General features: G+C 43.3%; 1 long non-coding RNA gene across 2 annotated transcripts in view; it reads left to right on the top strand.

The window, feature by feature from the left end:
- Nucleotides 1-8,963, top strand: part of LOC115947985 — a 46,362-nt gene that overhangs the window by 4,770 nt on the left and 32,629 nt on the right. The window lies entirely within an intron of this gene.

Raw genomic sequence — 8,963 nt, 5'->3', positions numbered from 1 at the left:
GGTGGGCATGGCCCCGGGCCCGCAGCAGCCGGGCCGTGCGGGGCTGGGGTGCCCGCGGGCGGGGAGTGCCGAGCGCCCCGTGCCGTGCTAGCGGGGCCAGGGAGGGACACCCGCACGGCCAGAGCGCCCCACGCCCGGGGAAGCCCCTCTTCCCCGGCTGCCGAGGGGCTCGGCCATCCAGCGGGGCCGCTCCTGGGGAGCAGTTTGAGGCCGCTTGCTTTCAATGGGGGCAATGCTCCTCTTGCTCTTTTATCCTCACCCTGCAATCTGGGGAGGGCAGGATTAGGAATCCACCTTTACACCACCTCCAGCCCAGCAGAGTTTATCAGCTTCTGAGGCCCCAGGTTGGGACACACGTTGAGGACCAGAGCTGAGGGGTTTTTTTCCCTCTGCAGCTCAAGTGGTGGCTTATTTGTGCCCTTTTCTAGAGCTCAGGACTCCCCAAATGCTACTTGCAGCTGGACAGGTGGGAGACACAACTAAGGGACATTGATTCCCATAACCGGCTAAAACGTGCCCCATCGCTTCAACACAGAAAACGTGCATCTGTTCTTCTCTCCAATCTCAGCAGCAGGGCACAGGATTTGGTTAAAACCCTGATCAGTCTTTCAGATGTTGTGCTTAGGAAAATCCAGGCATAGCATTCATAGTTCTGGTCTTCTTTCCCTTGCTCCTCTGCCCACAAGCCTGGCAGAGAAGAGGAGCAGGGTGTGATCGTGCCTGTGTTTTGCCATTCAGGGCCTCTCCACATGCCCATATGATCCCAGGTCTTGTTGCCATGAAGTCATAACTGTGAGACCAGATTTCAGCCTTAAGTGAATTAGATGAGAAGCCATTTTAAAGCAAGACCAGGAGTCCTGTGATAAGACAGCATTCAAAGAATGCATCCTTCCCCAGCCTCAGCTATGATGGGGCTAGGAATGATTTTTAATGTGGGCAAGCCAGATGTGGGGTAATCGCTGAGCACATGAGGTGGGCTGATGGAGAATATCTTCCTCTCTGTCTCTTGCTTAGAGATTGAAAGGCTGCTGATGTTCTACCTAATAATTTCCAACCACTGCCAAAGCAATCTTAGTCTGTTGCCTTTAGTAGTGAGTGGAGCGCTCGTTGTAACACAGACGTGTGGATCTGTTATTCTTTAGACACATCTTTGATGCTAGCACTCTGATCCTTGTGTTTCTCTAATACCACTTGAAAGCAGATTTTTTCCTTGTAGTTTAGTATGTTCAACAGCCTCAGAAATAATGTTAAATTATGCTTTAAAAAGACATGATCAGCTGCTAAATCATAGTCAGTTCAGCACCGTAACACAGTCACAGTCACAAGTGCTGCAGGAACAGCGATGGAAACACTATTTTAAAATCCAGGTTTGTATTACAAACCTTCCTCTGGTTTTACAGAGCTTTTAGTTTACGTTTTCCATTGAGTCATGACTTAGAATACTATTAAGAGTTCCCATTTCATCACATAAAGGGTGTGGATTTGTTTGCTCTTTGCTTGGTTGAGTACCTTGTGTAGTGTGTATTGGACTGGTACCCGTAAATACAAGCTTAGCAAATGGTTCTTTATACTGGGTTTCTTCTGGTTGCTTTCTATAGACCATGATGAGATGGTTTTGCTGAATAATGCCTTAATGACAGGGCTGATGCATTTTTAATGCATGTACTCTTTGTCATTGTCAAAATTAACATTTTGATGATTGTAGATTTCTCGTCTCTAAAATCTTTTGGGAATCGCTGTGCTATGTGGGGTAAAAGAGTGAATGTGAAAAAGAGTGAAAGTGTAGGATCTGACTGGAGAAATACTGGATATGCTCACCAAAATGATTCTAGAATATTGTGTAAATGCTCAGTGTGGACTCTTGGATGATGTTTCCCAATAGCATGACCTCAGAGGGACTCCCCCCATTTATTAGCAGTTCCAGGGGTCTGTCACATATATATATTGAAGGACAGAAGGGGTCATTTCTGAACAGCAGACATCTAAGTAGTGACTATTCATACTATGTGTCTGATCCTGGCAATGCATGCAGCTTCCATGGGACTGCTCAGGAAAGCAAGCTTGCTCACATTAAATCCAGAATATTTAGGGCCAAATCCTACTATCCAGTGCAATAATAAAGTCCCAATTGATTTCACTGTGGGAAAGATTAGACCCCTAGTGAAAGAGATTTTTTACAATGCTACACTTCCTACTTTGCTTTAGAAATTGCGAATCCTGTGTGCTAAAAAAAATAACTCTAAAACCTCCCCGCCTCTAGTAGTTTAATGATATTTCATTAATGGAAAAAATGACTCTAAAAGTTTATAGTGGAACATAGTAAGAAATTACTTTATAAATAAGGGGGTTTAATTGTACCAGTATGAGCATTTCCTAAGACATTTTAGAATAAGGTTTGTGGCAGCACCAACTGTGCATTAACAGCTATTTTGGTGAGGGCATATTTAATTAATTCAGAATGCTAAGTTTCTGTTTTAAAATGGGTTTTGTAATCTGCATCCTGGTAGAAAATTAAATTAAAAAATTACCGCAAAAATAATTACTTGAACTTAGCCTTGTCTTTAAAGGCCATAATCCTATGAAGATTTATATCTCTGGGTAATTTTCTCTGCTGGAGTAGCCTTGGAGGCTGCTGCCATAGGTAAGTCTTTGTCACACCAGGGCCCCCAGGGCGGCACAGGCAGTTGGTGGCAGAGCAGACGCTGGTGTGGCAGCAGCCCTGGTGCAGCGCAGGTGACACTGTGACACTGGCTGTCCCCTACCCTGCTCTCCCTTCCCAGAGCAGGGAGCTGCCCAAGGGCCGTGTCCCCAGGCACAACGGGCACATCATATCCCATGGCAGGAATGGGAGTACAAAGAGTAGTTTTGGTCTCTGCTGTCCTGGGCAGGCAGGGTCACAGCCCTGCCTGGGTCAGCCCATAGTGTGAAGCATTTCTCTGCTTAGCAGTACCCTAAATTAAGTGGTAGGGACTGCCATTGGACTTCAGGTACTCTTTCCAGAAATAATTAAAACTACAACCCTTACATATGTATATATCCCTGAGTGGTATAAATATACATATATACACACAGGCACCCCTCTCTGAATTCAGAGAGGCTAGAGCATAGCAGAAAAGCCCCATTCTCCCAGACCTGACAGAGGCACAACACCCACTCCCCTCAGCAGGGGCCATGCTGTTGCAGTGCATATTTATGACCTGTGTTATGATTCCTCTTGCTGCTGCAAATTTGCCTAAAATAAATGCCCACAGTGTTGCATATAGATGTGTGCAGTTATGCAGATGCTTTTACTTTCTGCTTTTAAGACTCCATATGATTTGGAGGGGAGTGTAGGTTTTCTTCCCATAACAAATTATTGTCTTTCGTGTCAGTTTAGGTGGCTTCTAGTGTTCATAGGGTTTTCTTGAGGAAGTTGAAAACAGTAATATCTATACATCCACACAGCTCCACACATACTTTACTCTGTGAGAATAAGCTAACTAGCCTTTTTCTCTGCCTTTTTACATCACGCTAGCCATAATGTACACAACAAAATTTCATGCACTTTTTAAAAATAGATCACCTCTTTACGTATACAAAAGGCTTTTTCTTCTCTTCCTTTTAATAGATTACTATTTTTCTGAAAAGCATCGCCCCCAGGTATTACCCATAGCTGTTATGACACCTCACCGTTTAGTGTTGTAATGGTAAATCATAACACTCATTATTAAGAGCCATAAATTTTTACCAGAATCATCATCTACGTCCTGAAAGCTTTAATGGTAGAAACATTTCCTGGGGTAAAGCCCATGATGATTACATGCTTTTTATTGCTATAATTTAGTAACCAAATTGCTCAAAAATCAAAGGACTTGATTATCCCATACCTGCAATGCATAGAGCTATTTATAAATGTTGGCTCGATAATAACAATGACTCAAAAGAAATTTAAATGACAGGCCAAAAATAAGTAGTCTAAAAGTGAAAAAACAAGCCAGAATTCACAGAGGTGATGGAAAGAGTCTGACTGCAAAGGACAGAGAGGATCCTGAGGAAAGTAAAGAGAAGAGTCTAAGAGGTGATGGTAAAAGGTAGATGTGACCCAGCTTTTTCAGAGTCAGAGGGCAGAGGAGAGGTGAGGCACCAGGGACTGTAGGTGAGGAGGCATCACAGTGTGGCGCTGGAAACATGTACCAGAAGTGTTGAAACCAGGGCTGGAACATCACACAAGTTTGGTAGTTTGCTTCCTGGAAAAACAGTATCTAGTCATAAGCAGCCAACAAAAAAATTAGGTGAAATGTTCCAGAAACTAGAGCAGGTTGATTGATAGGAAAAATAAGAGCTTGAATATATACCTGAAAGATGGTTTATATATATTTTTATATATACACACACATGTATATATGACTATACATATCTAGCCAAAATTACGTAATAATGCCCATGTAGATAAATGAAATGAGTATCCTGCTTTTGAAATCGTTCTCCTGCAGAAACCAGCAGGAAAGCAATGTAGCCTGGTGTGTGCAAATAGACCTAGAAGATATGTATGGAGAAAATGCAGCATGGCTATTAGGAAACATTTCCTTTCAGTGAACCCAATACCCCTCTAGCCAGTGGGATGATATAAAGCAACAGAGCAATCTCCAGGCAGGAAAGCCCTTGCCTGGGAGATGTAAAATTAACTTGGCCAAGACACAGCAAGCAGCAGTCACCCTAGGAGGACTGGAGAGATGTCTGGGGAGGCCTTCTTGCCTCTGACTGCTGCAACACAGCTTCATGGAGCTGAAATGGCTCCGATAATTTCTCAGCACTTTATACCGCTAGAAAGAAAGGGCTAGGCCCACAAGAGGTAACTTACACTTTCCAAACTACTCAAGAGTATTTCAGATTAAGTAGATCTTTTATCTGTTTTGGGATCAGTTGTCACCACCGTGTTGTTCTGTATCAGCTCATCTGAGTTGCACACAATGTACACCCCTTTCACATTATTGCATGAGGCATGAAATGTTGGAAAAATATAGCTGACTTTAATATTAATGGCTGATTCATAACCTTGTTTGTAATATTAGCGGTTCCTTTACTAAATCAGGACAATACCACAAAGTTTATTAATGATCACAGGTCAAACCAATCTTTTAAATCGTTGGAAATCAAAGATAAAGTGATCTGCATGGGGCTGGTCTTCTCTAATTGGAGAAAGAGGAACATTCTGAACCAGAACAGTACAGCATGCAATTGTGCAGCCTGTTACCAAAAAAAGAACCATCTCACTGCATCTTACGGAGACATTTACATAGATAATGTAGATTTCATATGACTACTTTTAAATTATCTGATAGTAAGAGCGGTGCAAATATTCACATTCTCCTAAAAGATGCCGATAAAAAATCAAATAAAAAGGCATCACTAATTACTGCATTATTAAGGATTTTTTTTTCTTCAATTTAGGTGGAAAATAGTAAGAGCAGGGGGAGGCTTGATCCTTCTCACCATCTGGAAACTCTTCCTTTAACAATCATTCTTCAGGAGATAACTTACCCGGTTACTCCAAGAAAATGCATCTCACGTTACCTCTTCATCAGTTTGCCATGATACATTCTTCTGTTTTACAGTTTATTGCTTGCTGTTTTACTGGAGCAACACTTATTACAGTCTTGATGGTCTAGTTGTTAAAAATGACCACTATGGTAAAAACTGTTTCTTGTTCCCCTGCCTTCCTCCACTGCCTTGCTATCTCCCTTCCTTTTCACAATATATGCAAAAGATTTGAGGTGATGGAAGGGATTTTCTGTCTCAACATGTTTTTATTTTAGAAATCTCAGGATCATTTAATTTCCTAATTTTTTTAATGAAGGTCTTGAACTATAGAGGAGAGCAGTGGAAACTTTCACAGACCTCAGCTTAAGAGGTGGTGATTTTTTCATTTTTAAGAAAGAGACCTTTTTCCCCAGGTGTTTGCCAGGGTCTGAGTTATGCAGAACATAGTAGCAAAATTACCTTCAAGGTTTCAGTACAATCCTCCTTTCTGTTTTTACTTCTCATTGTCCTTTGTTGTGTTATGACATCTTGTGGCTGTCCCATCATGTGTCACGCATGTGATAACATAAATCCATTTGCCTTCAGTTGTTCAAAGAACCCCTTGATGAAAACTGCATCTGCGAGTCCTGCTCTAGGAAGCAAGAGCCAAACCCACTCCCTTTTGCTCTTCTTGTTTAGATGCTTGTCATTTCTGTCAATTTAAATTCTTACCAGCAAAGGAGGTAGGACCGGTCAATACCTTTGGTTAGAGATGAACATAGACATGTTTAGTTTTCTTTTTCTGGAGCTGCAGTGAGGTGGTGCTGCTCACTCTGTTCCAGTCTCCCTGGTAGAGAGGGAGGAAAAACTCCAACAGGGGAAAGGATGCTGAATGGGCAGGATGAGAAATCCAAGGAAAACAAATCAAATAAATAAATCCACACACACAATACCTAGCTAGGCTTTTCAGGTTTTTGTTTTTATCAAATGCAACTCTCTTTTAAGTATTCCACATTTCTTGAATGCAAAACTTAAACACGTGCCCTGTAGAGAGGCTCAGAACAATAGCTCTGCTTTCTCTAATAAAATCTCTCTTCTGAGATTAACTCTGGAGCTAGCAGTGAGCTCAGTGTTTCATTTCATATAAGTCAGCTCATGCTGACAAGGGTCTGGCCTTCTTAGTGATGGGCTGTTTGCTGCTCAGAAGTGTGAGGAATGGCTTTCTGAAATATCGATAGCTCGCCTTCACTAGCGTTCATGATCAAATTTAGCTGGCAAGTATCAATGTGCTACAGCCAGACTGCAGGGCTGAGATGCTCAGGCTTGGGCCAGCTGCTAAGGTCTGCTTCCTAAATCAGAGGCTAACTCTTCCATTAGTGTAAATCAGTGGTTTATAACGATGTCAAATGAGATTTGTGTCAGAGTGGCCCCGACTACAGCCCGGTCTTGGGATTTGAAAAGGAATAGAAAAATTAGGCTGCAACCATTAGAATTCTTTTTTCATTTGGTTTTGTTGTGCATATTTGTAAATATGCCTATACATACGTGTATTTTGTTCCGATGGACGTGTGGCCGGTGGCTGCCATTTAACATGGACCTAAGAGCAGAGAAACTTCCTCCTGGTGTGGTTTGATTGACATGTGCAGAGATCTCACATAAAGGCTCTGGGATCCCGCTTTTCATCCATAAAAGGAAAGCAGGCAAGCTTCATCCCTGGCTAAACCCTTTGCACAATATACATCAATAATGAGGCAGCATCTATTTATACATTGCTCACTGGAAATGACTGAATTCAGACAGAAGTTGGTGAGGCAGCCTGAGCTCCACCAGCCTCCATGGAGTCTATTGTTAGTACCCAGGATGACTCCTCCAGCAAATGGGGAAGAGAGGCATGATTTGGAGCCTACCATGCCACGGGAGGAATACCAGCTTCCACACTTGGCAGGTGGTGTCTTCTCTCAGAGAATGCCTTCTCTGGCTGTGCCAGAACCTGGCAGTCATGGAGGAGGAATGCAGGAGAAGTGGTCACAAGAGCACAGCCCCCCAGGAAGTGGAATGCTGACTTAGGTTTACCCACAGGGTGAGAGCTCCCTGCCTTTTTTCATGAGAAAAGGACATGTCCAAGAGGGAATGGGAGGAAAGCAGTTCCGCCTTCATACACACTGATGCCATCTTGCCAAATTGTTGCAGAAGGTTTTCAACAATATTTCTTTACCTAGAAAAAGAAGGATGCAGTAAAAAAGCCCCATTCAGCATTATGGCATTGGTTAGGTACGTCTGTGTGTCGATTGTCCACCAACACATGTCTGTGATGATGAAATCTGGCTTTTCTGTGTGATATTTATCATAAATAAGATACACAGAACTCCTTAGCAGAGTACGATCCAGACAGTGCCTTTGCGCCATATCCTTCTTCACTCCTGCTTTCCTCTGTGGCTCTTGTGTACTTTGCCCATATGCTCTGAAGCTATTTTGTTTTCAGTTTTATGTACGTTTTATGTAAATTAGAAGAATCAAGCTCCTCTGCTTGCTAAATTATAAATTGAGTGGAAATTGGCCGACTCTCTTTAGACTATGTAAGTTATACAAGATGTAAGTAATCAAGCTCAGCAGGCTGGGCTGGGGAGGGAAAACACGTCAATAGCAAGGGCCACGTGAACTGTGTCCGTGTGTCTCTGTGCACTGCTGCTTGCCTTTGCAGCCTCAAATATCTCTTTGCTCTAAAGTGCCAATCCAACTCCTTTCAGACCATTCTCCAAGATGCAGGTTTATTGCCTCCTTTGGTAGTTTGCTCGGTATATTCAGTACGCCTTGTATAAATGAGCTGCTCTTAAATGCCTGTTTCCACTCTCTTGCTGTAGGATCAGAGTAGATTCAGACTGCCTCCTCTGGGAGCACTGATTCATTTTCCTTCCCTTCTTCCCCTGTAAGTTAAAATGCCTGTTGATTTTAATGTCTCTCTCCTTGGCTTACTCCCTGCTTTGGCTCTCTTTCCCCTACCCCACACTGCTTTTCGTATGCCTGAATCTTGCCCTGGGTTATCTTTTCCTTAGTAGCCCACTGCAACCTCACAGAGTAGGACTGTGGTGCAAGAGCAGGAGCCTGGCACTGGCTGGCAGCCTGTGAAACCTTGCCAGGAGAGCAGGGAATTTGGTTGATGTCTTGGGTCTTGGTGAGATGGTGGAGTATCTGCTGCAGGGCAGAAAAGACAGTCTCACTGTAGCCTGTTAGGGCACCAGTTAGACCAAGTTTTTAGAAAAAGGGGCTTAAATCAGACACCTAGACCTATCTTTACACAGCCAGATAGGACCAGTGTTATTATAAGCAGATACAAGTACCCCTAAGAGATGAGACTGACTGCAGTCTCAGCACAGATAGGCATTGGCTGCAGCAGCATCCACATGCTGCCAGAGTGACCACCGCAGCCTTGTGCAGTGGCTAAGAGCCCCGCCCCCCCCCCAAGA

Source organism: Geospiza fortis, unplaced genomic scaffold (assembly GCF_000277835.1).
Source record: "Geospiza fortis unplaced genomic scaffold, GeoFor_1.0 scaffold403, whole genome shotgun sequence".
Classification (NCBI taxonomy): Eukaryota; Metazoa; Chordata; class Aves; order Passeriformes; family Thraupidae; genus Geospiza; species Geospiza fortis.
Note: the sequence above shows the minus strand (reverse complement) of the source record. Positions and strands in the feature narration are given on the sequence as shown.